Consider the following 27,298-nt stretch of genomic DNA (forward strand, 5'->3'; position numbering starts at 1 on the left):
TCCACCTCGCCCCACATCTTAGTGTCATCAGCAAACTTGGACAGCGTGCTTTCCACCCCCTCGTCCAAGTCGCTGATGAAGATGTTAAACAGTGCGGGCCCGAGGACCGAGCCCTGGGGTGTACCCCACTGCTCACGTCTCACCAGGTTGAGCACAACTCGTCCACCACTACTCTCTGGGTGAGCCCCATCAGCCAATTTTTTACCCATCCAACTGTGTAGGCATCAATGCCACAGTCGCTTAATTTATTGATGTGGATGGGGTGAGAGACAGTGTCAAAGGCCTTGTCAAAGTCTAGAAAGACTATGTTCATGGCGACACCATCATCCAAGGATTTAGTTACTTGGTCATAAAAGGCAATCAGGTTGGTCTGGCAGGACCTGCCTTTGGTGAACCCATGCTGATTGCCCCTGAGCATGATCTCCCTGACAGGCCCCTCACAGATATGCTCCTTGATGATTCTCTCCAAGAGCTTCCCAAGCGCTGAGAAGAGGCTTACAGGCCTATAGTTACTTGGGTCCTCCTTCCTCCCCTTCTTGAAAATTTGGACCACATTAGCCTGTTTCCAATCCCCCGGCACCTGGCCAGATGACCACGAATGCTCATACAGCCGGGCCAAGGGCTCCGTGATGACCCCTGCCAGCTCCCTCAACACCCTTGGGTGGAGGGCATCTGGACCTGCAGATTTAAAAATGTCTAGCCCTTCCAGAAGATCCCTAACTACATCTGCACTGGCTGAAGGCCTGACAGAGCTATCCACGAGATTGTCGCTACCTCTGGTAGGTGGGATGTCCTGGTCCCTGTTCAAGAAAACAGAGGCAAAGAAACTGTTAAAAATATCAGCTTTCTTGTCCGGCGTAGCCACAAGATTACTGTTTGCATCTTGCAGGGGCCCTACATTGCCTGGTGCCCTCTTCTTGCTCCCAATGTACTTGAAAAAGGACTTTTTGTTGTCCTTAATCCTGGATGCTAGCCTGAGTTCCATCTCTACCTTGGCCTTCCTGATAGCCCTCCTACAGTGCTGGGCCGAGGAGGAGTACTCCTCCTTGGTAATAGCTCCTCCCTTCTGCTGGTTGTACTCCACCCTTTTAGTCCTCAGGCATTGCTGTATGCCCTTGCTGAGCCAAGGGGGTTTCTGAGCACTCTTACTCCCCTTGCTTCTCTCAGGGACTGTTATCCTTTGGGCCTGGCCTGGAGGATTGCCCATCTCTCATGGACTCCCAACTCCTCTACCTTCTGGGCCCTCAGTGACTCCCCCATTAGTCTCCTAAGCTCATTGAAGTGAAGGGATGTGAGAGACAGAGTCATGACTTTGGGGCTAGGGACAGAAGTTACATGTAAACTGGTTTAAGTGATCAGAAACTGGTTTAAACCTGTAACACAACAGAAGTTCAGTGCACATAAAGCATTTTCAAAATAGTTGAAACTGTTTTAAGATAAATCTGGTTGAACGTACTATCAGATTTAACTGATTTAGGTCAAACCTGTTTATGGAACTTCTGTTCCAGACTCCTTCCTGATTCAAAGTTAAATCACAGTCCCCCAGCATCCCAGCATGCTTTGCAGGCCTGGGCTGTGTTGTGCTGTCTGTTCGAGCAGAGCAACGTTGGCCCTGCCCCTCTGCTTTTTAGACGGAGCAGTGAAGGCTGGCTGACAAGGGGGTGGGGGTAGGAAACCCAGCTGGGGACACAGCCTAGTTTGCCTGGTGGGGGTGGAGCAGCTCTGCCAGACTTTTCCTGGCTGGAGTTAAAGGGTTGGGGGCATGGGACAACAGACACTGGCAGAGGGGGATTAATCTCCCCTGTCTCCCCTCTTCCACTGGCACAGGACCCCAGCTGGGATTTGCATGGCTTTTGCCCCTTGCTCACAGCTCTGCATGGCTTGGGACCTCCAGAGCCCCCACCCAGCCATGGGGTGATCCCACTGTGCCTTCCCAGCTACCAGGGTGGCGGTTTCACTTGGGGTAGCCCAAGGAGCAAAGGTCAGATTGGGGGAAGGGATGAGAGCAAAACTGGCCCCAAGTCCAGGTGGGGACGTGCACAGAATGATCACGTTGATGGCTCCATCCTGGATGTGGACTCCATCCGTCCTGGATCCTGGACTCTGGGGGTCCCGGGCCATGCTGAGCTGCAAGTAGGGGGGAAAAGCTGGGCAGACCCCAGCTGAGGTCCTGTGCCAGTGGGAGAAGGGTGGCAGAAAGGTTAAATCCCATCCTCCCCCCACCTACTTTGCCTGGGCTGTTGGATGGCCACACCCCCAGCTACTCAGGGACAAGGGCTGCTTCCCCCTCCAGGTGCACCCTGGCTGGGGTCCCTGCAGGGTAGGGTGGGGGTTTAAACCTTTCTTCAATCATACCCAGCCTGCCTGGGCCTGGCCATGCCCCCTTCCGCCCCTCAGCTCAGTTTCCCTTCAGCCCTCCGGCCACTGCCAAAGGGAAGGAGGGGGCTTGCTTTAGGGCCCCCCAGCTTCTAGCCTGAGCCACTGCTGGCATGTGGTTGCATTTCTGGAATCAAAAGTAAATGTTTATTCACTTGCTTGTTGGTTCAATCTATGCAAGTTAGACTAACCTGCAATGATTGAATCAATTCAGGCTTGGTCTTTTTGAACATCTGTAGTTAGCCTGAATGTATTTTGGAAGAGGAGAGATGGTTCAGTCCCTGAGCTCAGGGATTGCAGAAAGGAAGTTCCTGACTTCCAATCCAACTTTTTCCTTTATTGTGTACCAGCACGTGGCCCTAATAGCATCTAGTCTTGAGTGACCACTTCAGGATTTGACCCTGTAATAATCCCAGATGAATTTGCAAAAATAATATTCCGAATCTAAGACGCAAGCGGTATCTTCAAAGACCTTTACAAACAATAGCTGATACTGAAGTAATTAATCCAGAATTATTAACTGTAATGAAAGGGTATCTCATTAATATTTCTTCATAAGTATTTCATTACACAGCTTTGTTTTAAATGGTCCTAAGATTTTATAAGGTTATGAAACATTTTAAAAGATGATTTTAAAATAAATTAAATTAAAAGGACAGTGTATGTATGTTGCTGTCTCCTGATGTCCTGTAGCCATTACAAGATAATGACCGACTCCTCCCTTTGTGGTGGCATGAATGATCCATTGTCTGGAGCAGAATATGCCAAGTCAATGGCCTCATCAGTATCTTTCATTCAGAGGAAGGTTGTAGCCAACTCCTGTAAATAGATACGCTCTGCTGACCGAGTGGCCTGAGCAGTGGTCACTCAGACAGTTGCCAGGAAAGGTGTCAAGAGAGATGCTTAGGGACATGAAGGCCAGCTTATTTTTTATGTTTTTAAAGACCAAGAAGATGTATACATTTGCTAAAATGCACTGCCCTAGTGAACCATTTTTGATATATCGCAGAAGGATTCATGGAGTACAAATGACATAGCAGACAGGAACTCAAATCACCTCTGTTTATGAAAGAGATGTTATTTCCATAAATCCAAGTTATGTATGAATATGTAGAAAATGCAGGGGAGAGAATCTGTGCATAATCATAAAAACACATACTTGGCATAATACTCTTGAGAGGGAACACAGATGAGATTAAAAAGACCCATTAGGCCATCTTGTCCAGGACGGGGTCATTGTAGGATATTTCATTTCTGTGTACTCCCCAAGAATTTGTCCAGTCTTGTGTTAACATTTCATGCAAATTATGTACTGCGTTTTCTCTGATTGAAAAGGATCTGGCTGTACCTACCCAGGTCAGGCTGCATTGCACAGAGCCCAGGTGATTAGCTCTTGAGGGCTTTGCCTCTGGTGTTATATGTTATTTAGGTTAAAAGAACAACTGGTTATACAGTTGAAACTCTAGTGTGGCTGCAGTTCTGGTATAAAATACCTTCATATCAATATAATTATGTCCACACTGTGAATTTGGCCATACCAATGTTATTAATGATACAACCCAATGTAGACTAGCCCTAAATCTCACTGGCCTTGCATAGATTTTGACAGAATAAGACAGACTATTCTTGGGGATGAAAAGGTGCACTTGCATTAATGCCAACGATACAGATTCCAATGCTTCAGGTGTCAATTTAATTTTCACAAATGAGGAGGGCGATATCTTCCAGCCTATTAGTTTTATCAAGCACAGCTGCTGTCATTGTATAGTTGAATTCATTTGACAGATAACCAAATCTTCCAGTTAATCTTAGCAGGGATTTAAGTAGCTCCTGTATCAGAACTTATAGACACTCAAACACTGGGTCTGATTCTGATCTTAATTACAGTAGTGTGAAAGCAGGGATGGATCCAGGATTTTAAAGGTGGGGAGAGGTTTGGGAGCAGTGGCCGATGGTTGCACCCCTGCTCCTACTTCCTCCCCCCTGCTACTGGGGCATGTAGACTGTACCAAGGGAGAAGTAGGTGAGGATTTTAATAAAGTCCCCAATAGGTAAGATTCTTCCATTCGCTTTCTCAGTTCCCCCCTCCCACTCTGTGCTGTCACTGTCATTTCCTGGCTGACCTAGGGGTGCCGAGGGAGGCTCCAGAGCCACTCCTGGCCTGTTCCAGATGGGCTACATGATCAGTTGTGGACGGTGACAGTGGCAGACAAGTCCCCCCTCCCTGAGCCTGCTCCTGGCTGGCAAGCAACACTCTGGGGACTGGACAGGGAGGAGAAACCCAGGTGCTACCACTGCTGCTGCTGTTCCAGCTGAAACTGGCTCCCCACAGAGGCTGGTGGGAGCAGAGCAAGAGCAAGCCATTCTGGAGGTTTTCTGCCCCTGAGGCAGCTGGAGAGAGCAGCGGTGGTGGGAGGGAAGGGGAAGGGGAAGGGGTGCTGCTGAGCACAGAGGGGAAGGGAAGGGGGAATTCTTACTTGTTCCAGGGACTTCAAAAGTCTCTGACTGCTGCTCCCACAATGTGGTCGACTGAAAGAGGGGCACATCCACGCTACTGTACCCCCTCTGGATCTGCCCCTCGGTGAAAGGGGTATGACTGCAAACTACTTCAGCAGAATCTCATCATCAGGTCTATTGATTTTATAGATGATTGTGGTTTACTGGATAAACCCATTAATGCAACATGAGCCATGTTAATCACTGTCATCAGCAGTGTTACACCATGGAAGGATATGACCCAATGCATGTATTGCTCTGTCCATATTGGAAAACACATCTGCAAGAGAGTGGATTAAATTTCCAAAACACATCTGCAAGAGACTGAATTACATTTCTGATGCATTAAGATGGTTATCCATTATTTACTCTGGAAATAGAGATCTTATCTAATATTTAAGTCCAAATTTCCTTTAGGTGCTTGCCACCCTTTTAGCAGACTAGATATTAAGTTAGTGAATGTCTGCAATTGTTTCATGAATCCTTTTTTTCTCCTTTGGTTCAGGAGTAAGTGCCAGCCCCATCTATCTTAAACTGAGCACTTAGCCAGGGCTCACTTAATCTTCTGTTTCTTTTGAAGTCTCTTTAAACAAATTTGGAAAACAGGTCGAGTTTATCCAATTACACAGAACCAAATCCACATGGGATATTGTATAGCTTGACTTTCAGCCCTGTGGAACAAAGTCTTTTAGGTTACTTAATGAGCTTTTCAAAAGATAGCAAAGATGAAAAGAAAACATGAAGTGTCAGTCTTCAAAATGTGTGCTATTCGAACCCTGACATAAGGAATATGAAGCCAAGCAATGTAAGTAATATCTCTCTGCTCATTTACAGTTAAAGGTGGAATGGGATTTTACCTACTTCCATTCCTGAAGTGCAAGGTCTTCAACCTGAAGGTCTTATTTTAAAACTCAAGTATAAGAGTACTGCAATTCTTTCACCACAGGCTGCGGCCTTATCAAGCATCGAGTTTTAGATCTAGTCAGTGCAAGGGGAGGAGACATTAAAAAAGAAAAACAAAAACCCAAACCTAAGGATGCTCTGAAGTAATAGGTAGCACTCTTGGGGGCTTAGTCCAGCTTCCTTTTCATGGAAGTTGAAGGGGCTTTTAGAAGTGAGCAAACATCTCAGTAGTGTAGGTTGTAGTCATGATGGTCTAAGGTCATAGGCCAGGGGTGGGCAAAATGCGGCCCAGGGGCTGGATGTGGCTTGGCAGCTGATTGGATGTGGCCTGCAGACAGGAACCCACCAATTAATTGTATCCACCCCACCTGCAGCTGCCCCTACAGCGTCGAGGGAAGTGAGGTTGGCTCTGCCTGCAGCTCACTTTGGTTCTACTCATGCAGGGCAGGGGAGCATGTGGAGGTGGGGGGCATGAACAAGCTCGGCTGCTCACAAAGCCCTGTGGGGCAGGCATGTGACAGGCAGGAGGGGGGAAACAGCAGCATAAGCCAGCACGAGCTTGGTGCAGCCCTGCTGGGCAGGCACATGAGAGAGAAGCAACAGCAGCAAGAGCCAGCACTGGCTCTGCTGCAGCCCTGCCAGGCAGGTGTGGGACAGAGACCAAGACAGCCGGCAGTGCCAGGCTTGGCTCCTTGCCCCCCCTCACCTCTCGCAGGGCATCTGTTGCTGCCCGCCACTGGCAGCTGCTTTCCTGTCCTTTGCAGCACACTGTGAGCCAGGCAGGCAGCGCTGATCCCCTTCCCTTCCCCCTGTCCGCGGAGGGGCTGGGCTCAGGCACATCACAAAGAAGCTCCTATACCTGCACACCCCCCCACCCCCTTAAACACCCCCCACCATACCCCCACACACACCCAACACTATTCCACACACCCTACACCCCAACCACACACCTCACTATACACATCCCACACGCATACACTCACACCCTGACCCCCACCATACCCACAAACATACCCCACACCCTAACCACACCCACACCCAAACACATCCACACATGCACCCACACCCCCTCACATCCCACCCCCATCATACCCACAAACACATCCAACAGTCCTGCACATCCCACACCCCCACATACAGCCACATACGCACCCCCTCTGCACCCCCCACACACCCCACCCATACCATACCCACAAACACTCCAGCCCCCACATCACACAACCACAACCATACCTACACCAACCGCATGCTCCTCCAACCACACCTCCCACCCCTCCACATATGATATACAAGCAACCTTGCTCCCCCCGAGTACTTACTGGGCAAGGGGAGAGACTTAGTAGCAAAGCTCAGGGGTTAGGGGGTGGGACTTTACAGTCACAAGATGGTGACCAGGGGGTGGGACACCTGTCAAGGGGCAGGGCTACATTTGCAGCCTCTGATGCCTCATCAAAGCTCATTAAGCAGCCCTCCAGATGAAATAATTTCCTGCCCCTGACACAGGCAGACAAGGTTCTTTTGGTAAGGATTTTTCCAACTACTTGAGTTGGTCTAATAAAAGATATCTGATTTACCCAAAGAAGCTTGTCTGCCAACATCTCAGTATGGTGCTTTCCTTAAAGAAATCCATGCCATTTCCTGTCTTACGTGAATCCAGCCTGAACTAATAATCTAATATATTGAAGAATTAGTACTTGATTTTAAATAAGATGCATATAGATTTCTGGTGAAAGCCAGGCAAAATTTTAAATCAACCTTTAACAGTAGGAGGAAATTTAATTATTATTTTAATCAGACATATAATCCAATATATTCAATATATTAATATTTATTCAAGCTGAGTAAGAATCAAATGTCTGTTCATTAGCCAATTGTATTTCAAATCTGCCTTTTCATATTGCTTTTGGATATTCTGCTGTCTCTTAATTCTAGGGCTAATTTTTATTAAGAAACAATGTATGTGAGAGTTCGTGTTCTATAATTTCATATTTTAATAGAAAGGAAACACAGTGGTCTTCTTAAAGGCTGGCAGACTTTTCCTTGGACATAGCTAGTGACAAGTAAGAAAGACTGCAGAGCAATGTAGTTATCTAAGGCAATTAAAAATGTTTATGGATGACCACTTTAGGGTTTCTTTGAGCTTTTAGCTTGTAAATGGAAGTGTTTTACAAGTCGCCCACTCTTGCAGCCTTGTAGATGACTGGTTATCACATACTTTAGAGCTTTTGCTGCTTGCCCATAGAGCCCGGGAAAGACTTGTTTTCCTGTCATGGATTGTACTGATTTGGGGGCTTTTTAAATTTTGCTCCAAAGAACTGGGATATTGGGGAGAAGGTGGTGGGGAGGGTTGACTAGGGTGAATGGATGCTTTTGCTGATACTTAAAACCTTCAGAGGTTTCTTTCAAGATTATGCTTCTGTGCAGGCTCCTAGCCATGGCCAAATTTGAGGTCAGGAAATCATTTTTCCTGTAGTCCAACTGGCATGGACTGTGGGAGACTTTGCCTTCCTGTAGTGTGGGGCTTGACCTCCCTAGGCTCTTCTGAGCATATATTAACCAACTGCTTCCTTGTCACTACCATGGGAGGACATTTGAATGCTCCCATCTCCCTTACTTTCCCAAAGTTGTTCATGGTGTTTCAGGGGTTTTTTTTTTTGTAATTTTGTGTGAAGGTTTAAAGTGAAGATTTGGGGATTCCCTGGGTAAATGGTTGCCTGTGAATGAAAGGGACTGAACTCAGTGGCCCAGGAGGATACCTCTGGTCCTGTTTTCTTGCATCTTTCTTCTCCCTAGACACTCTTCTGTGGTCTGCATGGTACCTGTGGTACTAAGGAAACTAAGCCTGGTGGATGGGGTACTAGGGCTTCTGTGTTTTATTGTGGCTGTGCTACTGACTTGTGTGGGGTGAGCAATGAAGCTGCTTGGTGCCTCATTATTATTAATTTTAGTTAAACTGTAGTGTTCCAGCAGGACCTAGGGGCACCAGATGCTATCTGGGACCTGTTATGCAGACTTTGAAGAATAATAAGCAAATAATAAGATTCAATCTCTGCCCTGAAGGCCTGTCCGCTTCTTAACATGGACAGTAATATCTGTCTCGCAGAAGCTCTGAAAAGCTTAATTAATTAGTGCTTGGAGACTATCAGCTGGAAGTTGCATTATCATTACAACTTACTATTATTTATACAAGACTTCCAAAAACGTGGACATGGGAGATCTATGCAGACCAGATCCTTATGTCTGAGTCCCTCCAGGCTTTGCAACAGCTCTGATCCACTTCAAGGCCCTGTGTCTAACCAAGATGGTAAGCATTATCTTCATGTTCCCAAACATCTGATTCCCAAGCTTATGGGTAACTTGAGGTTATTTGTCGAGAGGTCAAGAACTTATTCATATCTAGTGTAGCAGGCTCACCTTTCAGAGCTTGGGTTGAGTCCCAGACTTGAGATCCTGCTGTTTTCATTGGTGGAGCCCATCCACCAATCAGGAGGCAGCAGGAGAAATAAAGTCACACCCCTTTCCTGAGGGGAGGGGGAGAAGAGCTCGCCTGGACCTGATTGAAGACTGTGAAGTGTCAGGTCTGGAAGACTTCAGGGGTGGAGGCATGGAGTGTATAAAAGGAGCTGCGTGCCCAGCGGGGGGGGGGGGGGGGGGGGGGGGCAGAGGCAGTGAGGGACTCAAGAAGAGCAGAGCCAAGGAAAGCTGGGGAGCTCTCCCCCAGCGGGCAATAGGCCCAAGGCTCCTGAAGCTGCCGCTGAAGGAGCAGCCTTGGGAGCGGTGTGAGACTGCTCGGGCTGTTGACGGCACACAGGGATGGTGCACGGAGACCTGGCCCTGGGAGCAGTGTGAGACTGCTCGGGGCCATCACGGTGCATGGTTTGGTGCACAGAGCCCAGGCTTTGGGAGCTGCAAGCAGCGGCTTGAGCCGGCAACTCTGGCAGGGCCAGTGGGCCACACAGTGCATGGGGCAGTGCACGGGGCAAAGGCCTTGGGGCTGCAGTGAGGCAGCTCAGGACCCATCTCCCAGCAGGCGGTCAGGTCCCATGGTGTGCAGGGGCACAGGCCTGAGCCTTGGGAGCCACAGAGCAGCAGAGGCTGCTTGGGTTAACCACCCAGCGTGAGGACGGCTGGTCAGAGCCTGAAGGGCCCAGCTTGTGCTAAGAGAGCCCTCAGTGCTGAGCCAGGGCATGGGGAAATGATAGTGCTGCAGCGTGAGGCCCAACACCCAGGAGCCAGCAGCTGAGAGGAGCTGAGCCCTCGGTGCCCAGAGTGGGGCACAGGGTGGGGAGGAACCCAGTGGCACGGGAAAGGCCTGGAGAGGTGCTCCAGCAGAGGAGACCCCATCGAGCTGTCCCCTCACCACCGCCACCTGAGGGAGCATGAGTCACTGGGTCCTTGGGTCCCACGGGGGAAAGACATTTGGGGTGGGCAAACCCAGAGAAGGGGCTGAGTGAGCAGCCCCCCACCCCGTCTAGTCAAGGCCATAAGGGGAAGGGTGCCTGGTGCTTCCTGGACACCCCCCAAGGGACCCCACTGGAAGGAGGACTATCTCTTGCCATGGGTCAGGGACTATATTAAGGGATAGATGTTATTAAGATTGTTCATGTTTGCGCCTCATATTTTGTAATTGCAATGTTGTATTGTGATGTTGTAAATAGTGTTATTTAGGGTTTGACTTTGGTTATTGGTTAGTGTTCACTGTGTAGTTATATGTATATGATATTTAGTTTTATGTTTATGAATATTATAACTTAATAAATTATATATAGTTAAGAACTTTGGGCTTGGGCTAACTCTATAGAGGAACAAGGGATCTGCTTGAAATTCTGGCATCCCTCTCACAGCACCCCCCACCGCCTACCCATCCCATTCAGTTGAGAATAGGGCACACCCTTGGGTGTACCCAGGTTACACTAGAAACCACGGGAAGAAGGGAAACGACCCATTATGTTTCTATATTCATCTGTCATGCACCACATGACACTTGGGTGTTTGCTTGTTTTTCAAAGAAGTCCCTTTTCTTGTGATACTTAATGGGATTTTAGTCTGAAACCAAGACAACCTGTTGAAAGTATTTCACAAGTACAGAGTGCTGTTGTTGGCATCTTGGGCTGACAGAGAGTTCCATCATGTATATGGAGGTTTCTGGTGCACTGGCATTAACAGCAAATTATTAAAACATCCGTTATCAAGACAACACAGATTAAGTAAAAACCCATATAGCTATAAAGGACTGAATAAAGAATCCCACTGCACTTTTGCCAAGTTCCTGCTACATATTTTTGTATGTACCTCTCTTCCCCAAAGATTTCAGTGAGGATTAGAAGGGATAACTGAAATAAGCTCACTCTGTTTCCAGCGAAACGGGTCGCTGTGGTGCAATGATTCTACTATATTGGTTTTTTTCCCATGATGCTGTTTGTCAGAGCAGCTGATGTACAAAACTCCAGTATCGCTGGGAATTCAACCTGTCACTTCTATTAAACGATCCATCATATGAACAGCAATCAAAATTTAAGTATTGTAGAAGTTTATGCTCTATTACTATGATGGCTAATGGGACTTAAAAGTATAGGTTATGAAAGTAAAATCCTGTATAATCCTATGTATAGCTCTCATGACAATTAGTTTTGTATGTCATAACAGAATGATGCTTTTCATTCAGCTTCACAACCTCAGTAAGCATTACTGTATCCATTTATTTGATAGGCAAGCCTAACCACAGGCAACCAGGGCCATACAACCCTATTCAGCAAATCACTTGCAGGTATCCAAATATCAGCATTTGCTTTAGTCCATCCCTGCTTAGCAAAGCCCATAAATATGTGCTTAAGTGCTAAATCTTAAAAAGGGGGAAAGGGGCCAAGAGGCTTCCTTGGCTGACCAGAGAAATCCAGAGCAAAAAGGGGGGCATAATCCCTACGGGCAAAAAGGGGGGCATATAAAAAGTGGAAACGGGGAGAGATTACTAAAGAGGAGTATACCTCCTCTGCTCACGCTTGTAGGGAGGCAGTTAGACAGGCTAAAGCTACCATGGAGCTGAGGATGGCATCCCAAATTAAGGATAACAAAAATTGTTTTTTAGATATATAGGGAGTAAAAGGAAGGCCCAGGGAGGAATAGGACCTCTACTAGATGGGCATAAGCAATTGGTGACGTACTGGGGGGACAAGGCTGAACTCCTCAATGAGTTATTTGCCTCTGTGTTCCTAAGCGAGAGGCAAGACAAGTCTCTCACTGGGATTGTAGAGAGGCAGCAGTAAGGCGCCAGACTACCAAGCGTAGACCCTGAGATGGTGCAGAGGCACTTGGAGGAACTGGCTGCGTTTAAGTCGGCAGGCCCGGATGAGCTCCATCCGAGGGTGCTGAAGGCACTGGCTGACGTCATTGTGCAGCCACTGGCGGGAATATTTGAACACTCATGGCGCACAGGCCAGGTCCTGGAGGACTGGAAAAGGGCCAATGTGGTCCCCATTTTCAAGGAGGGGAGGAAGGAGGACCCAGGCAACTATAGGCCAGTCAGTCTCACCTCCATCTTAGGCAAAGTCTTTGAAAAAACTATCAAGGCTCACATTTGCGAGAGCCCGGAAGGAAAAATTATGCTGAGGGGAAACCAGCACGGGTTCGTAGCAGGTAGATCATGCCTGACTAGTCTAGTCTCTTTTTATGACCAGGTTACAAAACACCTGGACTCAGGAGTAGGGGTAGACGTCGTTTACTTAGACTTCAGGAAGGCCTTCGATACGGTATCCCACCCCATACTGGTGAACAAGTTAAGAGGCTGTGACTTGGATGACTGCATGGTCCAGTGGGTGTCAAATCGACTAGAGGGTCGTACCCAGAGAGTGGTGGTGGATGGGTCGGTATCAACCTGGAAGGGTGTGGGCAGTGGGGTCCCGCAGGGCTCAGTCCTTGGACTGATACTCTTTAATGTCTTCATCAGTGACTTGGACGAGGGAGTGAAGTGTACTCTGTCCAAGTTTGCAGATGACACAAAACTGTGGGGAGAAGTGGACACACCGGAAGGCAGGGAACAACTACAAGCAGACCTGGATAGGTTGGACAAGTGGGCAGAAAACAACAGAATGCAATTCAACAAGGAGAAATGCAAAGTGCTGCACCTAGGGAGGAAAAATGTCCAGCATACCTACTGCCTAGGGAATGACCTGCTTGGAGGCATGGAAGCGGAAAGGGATCTTGGAGTCCTAGTGGACTCCAAGATGAACATGAGACGTCAGTGTGACGAAGTCATCAGGAAAGCTAATGGCACTTTATCGTGCATCAGCAGATGCATGACGAATAGGTCCAGGGAGGTGATACTTCCCCTCTATCGGGCGCTGGTCAGACCACAGTTGGAATACTGTGTGCAATTTTGGGCACCGCACTTCAAGAGGGATGTGGATAACCTGGAGAGGGTCCAGAGAAGGGCCGCTCGTATGGTTAAGGGCTTGCAGGCCAAGCCCTATGAGGAGAGACTGGGGCACCTGGACCTCTTCAGCCTCCGCAAGAGAAGGTTGAGAGGCGACCTTGCGGCTGCCTATAAGTTCATCACGGGGGCACAGAAGGGAATTGGTGAGGTTTTACTCACCAAGGCGCCCCCGGGGGTTACAAGAAACAATGGCCACAAGCTAGCAGACAGCAGATTTAGACTGGACATTAGGAAGAACTTCTTCACAGTTCGAGTGGCCAAGGTCTGGAACGGGCTCCCAAGGGAGGTGGTGCTCTCCCCTACCCTGGGGGTCTTCAAGAGGAGGTTAGATAACCATCTAGCTGGGATCATCTAAACCCAGCACTCTTTCCTGCCTATGCAGGTGGTCGGACTCAATGATCTATTGAGGTCCCTTCTGACCTAACATCTATGAACCTATGAATCTATGAATTTATGAATCTGAGTCTAAGTAAGTACCAGAGAATCTGTGTCGTATGATCAAAGCTCAGTGCAATAAAGCAACAGGTTTAAATGCCAGGACGTACTTTGTATCTCATTTAAAAACAATGGGACTTGGAAGGGTAAACTCATGCTTAGGTATTTCGCTGAAAAGGGTGCTAATTGATCATCAGTTAGGATATGTCCCAATTTTGCACCACCTTGCCTGCCGTCTGAAGTGAATTAGTTGGGCAGAGGTGAAAACCTACCTGTTGCATCTGCTCTTCGGTAAATCTACCTTGCACCTTTTCCTGAACAATAAACTCATCTAATAACAGGAAAAATATCTATTTTTAGTCTATTTAGAGTAGATGCTGCAGCAGAAATGCCTCCGGGACTCCAGCCATGAAGACAAAGTAAATATTACCTGTGGGGTTTTTTTAAATGACATAATCCCTCAATCCGTATTTACACTGGAAAAACACACTCTAATTTGGTTGGATGCTCTTTAAACCATTTATTGTGAAGGCTCTAAGTGTATGCCAGCCAAAACAGTAGGGAAGATATTAATTTAGAAAAATGCTATTGACTTGAGCCTTAATTTATTTACCTATCTTCCTGGGATGCTGGTTTTCTGCTATTATTCTTTTCTTTAAAAAATACTGGCAATCGCCACAAAATAAATAATTCATTGCTGAAGTATCACATTTTGGAGAATGCTAAAATTAAAATGCCCAAGTATGCATTTAATTTAAACTTGATTAGACAACTGATTGTTTTAACACTGTCATAATTAAAATTGCATCTAGTGAAGTTCAGTCATTATGGGGACGAGCACATTCCCTGTGCCGCTTTGTTAATTAAGGGTGGGTGATAGTAAACCTACCAGGCAGGGTGCCCCATTTCACAAGGCAATCATCATGTTCCCAGGTGGATGGTTAGGGAGACTGAAGGAATAGGGGCTGATCACCATGTGAAAATCAAATTTATTGCTGAGGAAATGAGGCACCCCCTCCTGTTATGCTTGTTATACTGGAAGTGATATCTCAGCCTAACAGTGGGCTATTAAGTGATTGCGCTGCACATTTTTGTGAGTCACTACTAGCATTGCTCATCCTTCCTGCCTATTACTAATTTCTGCTGTTGGCTCTGGTGCTGGAACTGGGAAGATAAACTTCCTGACCAGGGACTATGGAAGGGACTCAAACCTAGATCCTCAAAGGGATTAAGGCATCAGACTCCTATCAATCTCGGAGTTAGGAATCAAAATACTGTACTTTAGCAGGTCTGGGCCCCAGTGGTGAATCCATCAGCTGATACAAAGCAGGGGCAAAAGGCAGGAGGCCTAAAAAGTAGCAGCAAAGCCTTCAAATTACTGGGCCAAACTTGTTTGGGTGTGGGAGCTCCTGTGCTTTCTGTTTTGAGCATATTGTGTAGGTGTGCAAAAGTCAGTTAAACTTAGCTCACTCAATAGTAGAAGGAAGCTCTGTTCCTATAAAATAAATACAGTGGCTCCTAATGCGAGGTTTTCTGTCTTGATTCATGAGAGAAGTGCAAAATGAACTTAGGGAAACACGAGTAAAAGTTAAGTGCTCAGTCAGCAAAATTGCTAAGTGCACACAATTAATATACATTATTTTGGCCGTCAGAAATAGGCGTGACTCGTATACTGAAAGGTCCGGGGATGAGCCCAGGGACCAGTCAGTTACTTTCCCATACGTTTTATTGGCATCTGCCAATAAGGGTCAGCAGAACAGACCCTGTATAAGTTTGGAGAAGAGCAAGAATTGGGACAGCCAGTTTCCATTCCACATTCCCACTGCCGGGGACGAACAGGTAGAGCTGAGTGCCACTGTGGTCAATGAGGCCATCACTGTCAAGCTCTTATTTCTTTTCTGTTCCTCTCTTGCATCTCTCAGCAGCACAGTTACTTCTTGACTATGGTTTCTCTAGATAGCCCTGAGCCAGGTTGTGCCCTCCTGACAAAATTTAAATCTCCATCTGACCAAATCTCCTTTAGTCCTTCTAATTTCAGTGAGGTCCTTGCTGAGACGATTAATTCCAAGTAGAGGCCAATTTATGGCTCTCATCTGGTGGCCTTATTACTTTTCTCAAGAGGAATGAGTTTTGATAGATACCTCATTCATAATTAAAGGAAGAACAGTCAAGGAGGAGAGAAGTTTAGGATTTAGGATGAACAAAACATTGAAGCCTTGATCCTGCCAAGACTTCTACATTGTGGGTAGACTCATGAATTCAATGTGCCTATTTGTGTGCTTGAAGTGGAATACACTTTATGTGCTTTGAGAGACCAGGGTTTGTGCACTCGGCTTCTTGTAAAATGGCAGTAACATTTAACTTCTGTCAAGCTTTGCTCCAAAAGGAGAATTTTCTGGTAAGACACTCTGTGAAGACCTTTCTGTACTGGACTTCCTTCCCAGTGCTGTCCCTGATCTCTGGGTGGCCCTGCGCGAACCATTAGGATTGGGACCCCTTAGCCAGAGGTAATGATTTTTTGGTTGCAAAAGTCTTTATCACATCTGTGGTATCAATGTCTTTAAACAGCTCATTCTCAATTGATAATATTTATAATTGATATATGTGCAATATTAAAACGTTTTTTGCAATTGTAATTTTGTTTCATTTTCAGGCCCCTCTTTCTGTCTGGGCTCTAGGCGATCACCTGGTTTGCCCATGCCTATGTCTGGGTCTGTTTCTCCTTGCTCCAGCACAGTACAGGTATATTGACCTTTGCAGGGACTCAGTAAAACTTGGCTTAACATCTAGAACAGACTTCTGTTGCATGAAATTCTTATTAAATTTGGTAGAATTATGCAATGTTTGGAGGGGTAAATTACTAGTCATTGGGAATGAAGGGAACAGAAATCTGATCCTGGGCTTCTCTCTGAAATGTAGGGAGCAGGAATTCAAGTTGGTTAATGTATCTTGTCTGGTCTGGTCTGTGCCAGGATATGGTATTGGGCTGTTCATTATTATTATTATTTTTTGCTGAATCTTTTCAAAGGAATATTTTTCAGGGGCTACAGGCTGGGATTAGCTCCTTTTAAAAATACAAAAATCCAACAAAAAAATCACATTCTAGGTCTACTTTTATGATAAAAAGAGAAGTGAGCTTTCCTCCATTCAGTCACAAGGGAATTTGTCTCCACAGTTCCAGCATCCCATCTGATATAATTTGGTTCTTTTTAAATAAAGGAGCTTTGCTTTTCAGACTCAAATGTGGGTTTGTGCTGTGCAGAATTAACACATGGACCTGGAAAGTTTCCCTCTGCGATGGTGTTGTCTTAATGTCTTTAGTGTTCCAAAAAAAGGAAAGAAAAATTAAGTGGACCAGCCAGTAGAGAGTTTCATCATGACCTGGGTTTGCTGGTGTTTTCAGGGAAGCCAGCTCATTTATATTCTTTGTCATTGTTACCAGGAGTTAAAAGACCCTCTGGTCCCAAAGCTCCAGTTTGTAAGAACTCTTTATAGTGTTTGGAAGGAAAAGTGTTTCTAAAACCAGGTCTGGTGGTAATTGAATGAAGGACTGATGGAGCTGCTGGAGTTCTTGGAAACCAGTGCATCCAAACAAGTTTAACCTGGAAAGGTCATTTGCTTGGGCCCCTTTGCCTGCCCCTACTGTGCAAAATAGAAGAGGATCAAACCCGGGGGAAGCAAAATGGAGAAACTGCTGTGCTAGATGTACAGAGTGTCTTCCCGTTCTTTCCCTCCGCCACGCAAACTGCTTCTATGCCTTCCCCGAACCGGGCTTGATTCTGCTCTCGCATCACATTCACTCCAGTGAGTCTCCACGGACTCTACACCTTGATAATGTTACACTGCATTTTGGCACGGGTCCAGGGCTTCTTGACTGTCCCATGTTACAGCGGCGTCTCTTGCTTTAGACTTGCATTAATCTCTGCTCAGTTCCCCAGATCATCTTGTATTTCACATTCATTACTGTGAATTATTTAGATAAGAAGTCATCATGAAACTGAAATGTGAGAAAATGTTATTTATGCAACTCCTGTGTCATCGCATAATGCCTGTGATAACCATTTTCTTCTCGAAGTCCCACAGTAACTCTGCAAGTCAGACCCCAAGTGCCTCATTGCTAGTTATTTCAGAACATAGGTATCCCAAATTCACAGACACTTTTGATAATTTTTTACTTAATTCTTAAAAAAAAAAAAAAAAGAAGAAAATGTTGCCCTGTGCTAACATCCGGGAATCCCTTTGAGGGACTGCAACCTGATTTGGTTCAGTACTGTAAAAACAAGGACCAAGAAGCAGTCCCTGAGCCAAGGGCTAGGTCCAGACATTACACTTTACCAGTATGAGTCATCTGCAACTGGTTTATACTGTAACAGAACAGAAGTTTGGCGCACAAAACCAGTCTGTACACGTAACAAAACAGAAGTTTGGTATGCGTAGACTGGTTTAAAAATAGCAGAACCCGGTGTAACATTTGTGTCCCCCCCCCAAAGATGAACGTGTTTTGTTTGCTACCCGTCTAAACTACATCATTGACAGAAAATAAGAAAATCGCACAACTTAGATCGATTCCACCTTGGACTTTTTGAATATCTGTACCCATGGTCACAGGAAGCCAAGTGTTGTCATTCCCGCTTTTGTATTGTTACTGTTATCCAGCCTTTCTACAACATTACTTGGGAGCATTAAAATACATTTTCACAGTCCTGGATGAAAGACTCTTCAAGTAGCCTAGGAACAGCTTAACTATTTTCCTGAAACTCTTCACTCAATGGCATAAATGAGGTGTTAGCATTTCCTGGCATAACTACTGTATCTAAACCAGTCAATGGCTTCCAATGAGTCCCAGAATATGTAATCTCAGTGGATTACAATATATCGAGCCTGTGTTTGGGAGGAAAGATGTAGAGCTATTCCCAAAGAGAAAACAGATGTTATCCAGCATTTAACTAGCTTCTTTCAAGGAAGAGAGCTTCCAAAAACTTTACAATCAGTTCACAAGGAAGTATGAATCTTTTTTTTTTGGCTTGATTGTTTAATTTTCTGTTGCTTAGCTTTTGCCTGATACTTGAGAATCTTTTAAGATTATCTGGCGCAATAGGGAAATGAGCATCTACTTGTAAAACATTAAAGCCAATACCCTGATATTATGAAAAGCCAGAAGCTCAGAATTGAACCATAAATTAATGTATTATTTGAGACTATTGTAGGATTCCCTGTCAGTAGGATGATCTTGGATGTTAGTCAACTTGTTAAAGTGATGGGGTTCAAATTCTAAAAAATGGGTATTGAGAAAGCAATAGTTAAAACCAGGGGAAGGCCTGGAAATGTGAATTATTCTCACAGAAAAGAAATGCACCATAGGGAGAGCATGATCAGTCGCTCTTAAATCAAGACCTTTTTTTTCTTCCAAGGTTGTGAATAGAAAGACTAATTTGAATTGCTAGTGTTTTTATGACAAAGAGTTATGGACTTTCTGAAATAATGCCATTTATTCATGCTGTTCTTCTCTTCTGAAGGCTATGCTAGGGGTATCCGACATGTTAACAGTACTGAAGAAGGCAGGGGAGATGCGCGCCCTCTGACTGAACAGAACAATGCTACCTGAAGGCTATTCAGTATATCCCTAGGCTATTTGGTAAGAAGGTTTTCTTGTGCCAGATTCTCCATTCACTGGAGCAGCAGTCTGACTGCTCTAATCTGTACTTGTCCACGGTGACCTTTAAGGGTGTGCCCAGATGTGCAAGGACATTTAGTTTTCGGGGACACCGAGCAGTGGTGGTGCACCTTGCGCTGCAGCTACTTGTCCCCAGGGAACACCCATGGCAGGCATGCTTTGGTGCATGGCAAGTTACCCCGGGGGCGGTCGGGGAGTCTGGGGCCAGCACTGTGCTGGCCCCAGCAGCCTCACCTGGGTTCCTGGGGGCCATGGTGATCCTGCTGGGCAGAGCCTGGCCAGCAGCCACAGCACGGCTCCAAGCAGCCTGGATCCACTTTTCAGCAGCACGTGCTGCCTGAGCATGGGTTGCACCAGTTCTTTTTTTCCATGGGTATTTTGACCCCTGCATATCCATGGATTAAAAAAAAAAAAAGTCACGGGGGGAAAAAATACCCAGTGCAGCACATGCTCGGGCAGCGCGCCTTTGCAGCGTGGAGAACACTGGACTGTGCGGCGTAAACATGTTTGCAGTGCCACATAGCGCACGACCGCGCTCGTCTGGGTGCGCACTAAAAGCCTGTCCTGTGGTTGGGACGAGCTGAAGCTCAGTGCAGAAGAGCTCACCCTGGCCTCCCCGGCAGACGTCCGTATAGGACTTCCTGGTATCTTTGTCAGACTGTGATGATGAGTGAGGACCCCCCTTCCCTTTTGAGATTCGGCCTGCTTGAACATGCTGTGTGCCTTGCAGCGCCACTGATATCACAGCTGAATCTGTCCTGGAGTGTCTCTTCAGTCTATATCTATACCTAATTTTCACCCTCCTCTCTCCAATGCTACTTGTCGTCATTGTGACAATGTGCCTTTTACCTGACAGACTCTGTGCTACAGCACTAATCTGTGGATGAGCTGGAGCCCTCTGACCTCAGGAGCAATCCTTTCCTAACACCCTTTCCCCTCAAAGGCCAGAGACCATTAGTGATTTCAAAAGCTGCCCATTCAGCAGCCCTCGAAGCCTGCCAGCCACTGAGACTGGTGTGTGATGCTGTTAGCTCAGGCAGGACTAATTCGAGAAGTGAAATGGATCTGTTTCTCTTCACGACCCGCTCTCATGCTGACTCTCCATACAAAAGGGATGAATAGGACAAATCCTCACTGGGTTAACGCTATTCTTCCACAACAGGCGTGAACGTGGAGCAATAGTTCTTCCGTGTACAAGTGTGAGGTATCGCACTGAAGCAGCATGACCGGTGCCTGCTTTGTTCTGGTGAAAGGCAGGAATCCAAATTGGCTTCCTGGCCTCTGTTAAACAGAGCGGTCCTTTGTGCTTTCTGTTGGGCTCCTGTCATTCCTCTAACACTGCCTTGGGTGGCTGTTCAAATTTTAGCCTGCCTGATCCATATTTCAAGTGTTACCTTGAAGGAGGTGCGTGGGCTATCTCAGTGGGGTTTATATTCCTTCGTGCACAGGTGGCCAACCTGTGGCATGCATGCCACAAGTAGCACAGGTGGCACACAGCAGGCTGTGGGCAGGGGACAGGCAGCACAGCCACAGATAAGGCAGGAATTAGACAGCAGAGCAGCTGATTTCAGCAGAGGAAAAGGATTGAAGTGGCACTTGGGGAGGATTCAGGGCTAATTTGTGGCACACCTGCCAAAAAGGTTGGCCCCCACGGTCTTGGAAGGTGCAAAGGTGTCAAGATGTGGGCGGAAGGGAAGGTCATAAAACCCCAAGGAGCAATTTACAGCTTCTACTTGCTAGGGAAGAAGCTGGTGGTAGCAGCCTGCCAGTGGCAGCAACTAGCTCTCCTTTACGCTCATTGTTTTCGAGTACTTTCCTGCAGAGCTGCCTACTGTCATTTCCCTGAAGACGCAACTTGTAGGTATAACAGCTGAAGAAGGAGAAGGCAGCTCCCTTTGTTTTCCCTATTGTGGAGTTGACAAGCAGACATGCTGCTGGGAAGAAAAGGCTTGCTGCAAGGATGTAAGGTGAAAGGTGTTTACTCTGCCGCCGTGCAGCTTCAGGGCCATCAAGCAAGAAACCTTCTTGCTTTGCAGAAAAGAACATGTGGTCTGTTCTTGCGTGGTGCTCAGCATGTGTTACTTCCATGGTGTCACTGGGAATTATACACATCAACTGGAAGTAGACACATTTGTCCTAAGGACAAGCATCTACTTATCCTGAGCCTTGCAAAAAAAAAACCTAGCAGGATTGCTGTGCTAAATTCTGATCACTGTAAACTCATAGTGGCACGGGAGATGTCAAAGGATTTACTCTGGCTTTCGAGTAAGTGAAACCAGAGCAAGGATTAGCTTATTTACTAGATTCTAGGTTTCTGGCTAAAACCAGCTTGAGCAGTGTTTGAAACTGGGAAATATTGGTTTGTCCTATGCTTCAAATAGTCCCCAAGACTCTATGACTCAAAAGGCAGGACCATTTGGGCCACTTCTATACTTTTTCCAGCAACTGGGGACAGGGACCAAATTGGGAGGGAGCGGGGGAGGGAAGCCTGAAATAATGGATCAATAAATCTTAGGGCTGTGGGTTCAGATGATGTTGATGGCATGAATGACAAGCCTGCAGGGTTAAAGATGGATCTTCTTCAGGCTGAGGCATAATAGTATTTCCATTCCTGTAGCAATGCAGGTAAAATGGGTAGCAGCTGGTTTTGCTAGTGCTGAGGTTTCCGTGGATTTAAAAAGCGGCTGCTGTATATGAGAAACTCATGCTTTAGAATGCTTCTGCTATTTCTGAAGTTTATAGCATCCCGAGAGATTTTTCTATACTAATGTTATCATTTAGACCCAATCAAACGTTTTCAATGCAGCCGATATTACCTATCCAGGCATTGACATGAATGCTTGTCCTGCAGTATGAACTGGAGAAGATTATTGCACAGGAAATTCAAATGAGGAATTAATAAAACCTCCCTTCTCCACTAAGACAAGCATTCCCTTAGTATCTCCCAAAATAAAATACCAAATAAATGGAAAATACATAGGAGCTAGGGACAAAAGTTATACACAAACCAGTTTAAGTGATCAGAAACTGGTTTAAACCTGTAACAGAACAGAAGTTCAGTGCACAGAAACCAGTTTCAAAATGGCTGAAACTGGCTTAAGATAAACCTGATTGAATGTAGTATCAGACTTACCTGATTGAGGTCAAACCAGTTTATGGAACTGTCGCAGACCCCTCCTTGGTTTAAATTAAATAGAGTCCCCCAGCATCCCCCAGCATCCCAGCATGCTCTGCAGCCCTGGGCTGGACTGTGCTGTCTGCTCCAGAGAGCGGGGCTGGCCCTGCCCCTCTGCTCTGTAACTGGAGCAGGGGTGGGGGCATGGCCAGATGCTGGCCAGCATGGCCCCCTAAGGCAAAGGGGGCAGGGAGGGGGTTTGTTCCTCCAGGGGAATATACCCGCTTCCTGTCCCTTTTGCCTCAGGGAGGGGGTTTATTCCCCCCTCCCTCCCTTCCCCCATTGGGAGACTGCAGCTGGGGTCTACCAGACCTGGCCCCCACCTCCGCTGCTCACCCTCATGCAGACTGAGTGCCCACAACAGGGGCTGCTGTGCCCTGGCCAGGCAGATCCTGGCTGGGGTCCCCCAGGAGAAGAGGGAAGGGAGGGGAGAATAAATCCCTCCCTGCCTACTTTGCTTCAGGGGGTGGCCACATGGCATCTGGCCATGCCCCTGCCCTTGTCACTGGAGCAGCAGCCCCTGTCAGGGTGTTCTGGGAAGCACGAGCCTCTTCCCAGTGGGGGGCTGCTCTGTGGGCTCTGTTAGACTAACCTGCAAAGATTGACTCAATTCAGGCTTGGGCTTTTTGAATGTCTGTACTTAGCCAAAGTGTTAGCTGCCTACCTGATAAAGTAGAACAAAGATTTTTCTCTCCCCAGAGATGCAGGGATTGACAATTACTCTAGAGATAATCAGCAAAATAATTCCAAACTTATAAAAGACAGTGCCAGAGCCAAGTCATTTAGCTGACAGTGTTCTCATGCCCTAAAGCTTCAGAATGCAGTATAACCTGAAGCAAAGTAGAAGAATTTTGCTCACAAGAAGAAACTAAGGGTTTTTGTTTCGGGGGTTTTTTTGGTATTACTTTTCACTGAAAAATGAATCCATATTATTTCAGTCTTCAAACTTTAATTTCCCTTAATTTTCTTTATAATAAAATGTTAAAGTCCTGGCTTTTGAAGCAATTAAAGAAAAAAAAAAATCACTCAAAGGTTCATGTGGGAAACATAGCTTCATAGATTCATAGATGTTAGGCTCGGAAGGGACCTCAATAGATCATCGAGTCCAACTCCCTGGATAGGCAGGAAAGAGTGCTGGGTTTAGATGACCCCAGCTAGATGCCTATCTAACCTCCTCTTGAAGACCCCCAAGGTAGGGAAGAGCACCACCTCCCTTGGGAGCCCGTTCCAGACCTTGGCCACTCGAACTGTGAAGTTGTTCTTCCTAATGTCCAGTCTAAATCTGCTCTCTGCTAGCTTGTGGCTGTTATTTCTTGTAACCTCCAGGGGCGCCTTGGTGAGTAAAGCCTCACCAACTCCCTTCTGTGCCCCCGTGATGAACTTATAGGCAGCCACAAGGTCACCTCTCAACCTTCTCTTGCGGAGGCTGAAGAGGTCCAGGTGCTCTAGTCTCTCCACGTAGGGCTTGGCCTGCAAGCCCTTAACCATACAAGTTGCCCTTCTCTGGACCCTCTCCAGGTTATCCGCATCCCTCTTGAAGTGCGGCGCCCAAAATTGCACGCAGTATTCCAACTGTGGTCTGACCAGTGCCCGATAGAGGGGAAGTATCACCTCCTTGGTTCTGTTCATCATGCATCTGCTGATGCACGATAAAGTGCCATTAGCTTTTCTGATAACTTTGTCACACTGACGACTCATGTTTATCTTGGAGTCCACTAGGACTCCAAGATCCCTTTCCGCTTCCGTGCCTCCAAGCAGGTCATTCCCTAGGCTGTAGGTGTGCTGGACATTTTTCCTCCCTAGGTGCAGCACTTTGCATTTCTCCTTGTTGAACTGCATCCTGTTGTTTTCTGCCCACTTGTCCAACCTATCCAGGTCTGCTTGTAGTTGTTCCCTGCCTTCCGGTGTGTCCACTTCTCCCCATAGCTCTGTGTCATCTGCAAACTTGGACAAAGTACACTTCACTCCCTCATCCAAGTCTCTGATGAAGACATTAAAGAGTATTGGTCCAAGGACCGAGCCCTGCAGGACCCCACTGCCCACACCCTTCCAGGTCGATACCGACCCATCCACTACGACTCTCTGGGTATGACCCTCTAGCCAGTTTGCCACCCACCGAACCATGCAGTCATCCAAGTCGCAGCCTCTTAACTTGTTCACCAGTATGGGGTGGGATACCGTATCGAAGGCCTTCCTGAAGTCTAAGTAAATGACGTCAACCCCTACTCTTGCGTCCAGGTGTTTTGTAACCTGGTCATAAAAAGAGACTAGACTAGTCAGGCATGATCTACCTGCTACAAACCCGTGCTGGTTTCCCCTCAGCATAATTTTTCCTGCCGGGCTCTCGCAAATGTGAGCCTTGTTAATTTTTTCAAAGACTTTGCCTAGTTTGGAGGTGAGACTGACTGGCCTATAGTTGCCTGGGTCCTCCTTCCTCTCCTTGAAAATGGGGACCACATTGGCCCTTTTCCAGTCCTCCAGGACCTGGCCTGTGCGCCATGAGTGTTCAAATATTCCCGCCAGTGGCTGTGCAATGACGTTGGCTAGTGCCTTCAGTACCCTTGGATGGAGCTCATCCGGGCCTGCTGACTTAAAGGCATCCAGTTCTTCCAAGTGCCTCTGCACCATCTCAGGGTCTACACTTGGTAGTCTGGTGCCCTGCTGCTGCCTCTCTACAATCCCAGTGAGAGACTTGTCTTGCCTCTCGCTTAGGAACACAGAGGCAAATAACTCATTGAGAAGTTCAGCCTTGTCCCCCCTGTCCATCACCAATTGCTTACGCCCATTTAGTAGAGGTCCTATTCCACCCTGGGCCTTCCTTTTACTCCCTATATATCTAAAAAACAATTTTTGTTATCCTTAACTTATGCCATCCTCAGCTCCATGGTAGCTTTGGCCTGTCTAACTGCCTCCCTACAAGCGCGAGCAGAGGAGGCATACTCCTCTTTAGTAATCTCTCCCCGTTTCCACTTTTTATATGCTCCCCTTTTTGCCCATAGGCTGCTTTGGATTTCTCTGGTCAGCCAAGGAAGCCTCTTGGCCCCTTTCCCTCTTTTTCTCCTCATCGGGATCGTCTCCCTCTGTGCCCAAAAACAGAAAAAACAGAAAAACACTTAATGGCTAAATCCAATTTTGAAAACGTACCTTGCAGGTTATATTTCTGAATGGAAAAGCTGAGGTAAATCTTGAGCTGACATAAATGAGCCTAGATCTGTTGACTCCCATTTATACCAGAGGATGATCTGGCCTGCAAGTAGCTTATTCACTTTATCATTGGCCTTGATATATATCATTATGTAGCATCTCTTCCCAGCTAGAATATACTTTGTATTTGAGAGAAAAAAGATCAATATGGATTAATGTTTCCAGTCTTTGCTACACTTCCTCACAGTGACTGTCGCCACAAGTAACAAGGCACGGCAGACCAGAGGTCGTGGGGATGGCAGATCAATTTTTTTAGTTATGTTTAAGATTTACAGTATTGACTCTCTCCATGTGCAGTTCCAGCTCATCTCTTCCTCTTTCCTTCAGAGATAGCCAACCTGCCATCTACGTTTTTTAAAACAGATATTTACATTTTGTCAAGGTCTCTTTCTTACTCTTTTTTTTTAATCTTCTAATTTTGTTCTTTCTCCTGTTTAAAAAAAATGAATGGATTTAATGCTCATGAAAGTGAGAGATGAATAACACATGGAATACCCATTTATTTTGCATCTGTATGAAGTTAGGGCTCCTATTCCAATTCTATTCCTACATCTTTTTTGCATGGGGCTAAATGATTTTGCCAGAGCAAAGTAGTGAAGAACTGAGCCTAGTGGCTCAATCCAGGTGAGGCTGCAGCTCAAGGTATACCTGTGTAAATCCAATATCATTCCTTGGACTTCACAAGTATAACTGAAAACAGAATTTGCTCTGTGAAGAATTAGTGAACCTAAGTCCTGACCTGTATTGTTACTGCCAGTTAACTCCTTACCCTCCCATTAGTTGAAACTGCCATTGCGCTAACCTATTGTGTAGTTATACGATGAAAATAAATGGGAACTGAGAAGGCAGCACTCTTTGCTTTGCATGAAAACCCAGTTATCCTCTGATTGTTACAATATTTTGTGCCCAGCCCTAGGAGTTCCCAAAAAGATGACATAATACAACCTGGTATTTTGTGAGTTTCTTAGAAGACTCTAGCAGCAACTAGCAGCAAAACTGAAAATGCGATGGGGAAAAACTGTTATTTTTTTGTAACCCTGGGCGCGACACTATATGTGCCCTCACCTGAATAATGGGATTCTGGGGTACTCTGTAGCCAATAACCTTGCCCAGCCCCCTGGGAAGCTACTGCAGTGCCCCTGAGCGAAGAGCCTCCCCTTACAATCAAGCACCCTTGCAGACAATTCTCAAACTATTTACAAGATTTAATTATTTACAACATAATAAATAATCATTAAATAAGCACATGGATATACTGACTAATAAACCCTCAAGAACTTATTTACACAGTCTCTCACTTGCACATGGTGTATTAGGGATCCTGTGTGCACTGCCCCTGGCGGGGTATCTCAGGGAGCGGGACTGTCTGTGTCCCTGCACGTGGTCTGTGGATGGTCCCTGGTGCTGGTGTCCACCTCCATGCTCCTGGAGTCTCTGGGCAGCAAGGGTCTCTGGGCAGCAAGCGGCAACTCCTCTTCTGCAGACCCTGCAAGACAGCCTCCCCCTGCCTTTGACCCCCTTCCCTGGCTCTGCTGTGAACAGTGTCTGGGCTGCAGGCTGTAGCAGCCTTCCTGTCCCACACAACCTCACAGCCCTGGCAAATGCA

Source organism: Alligator mississippiensis, chromosome 13 (assembly GCF_030867095.1).
Source record: "Alligator mississippiensis isolate rAllMis1 chromosome 13, rAllMis1, whole genome shotgun sequence".
Classification (NCBI taxonomy): domain Eukaryota; kingdom Metazoa; phylum Chordata; order Crocodylia; family Alligatoridae; genus Alligator; species Alligator mississippiensis.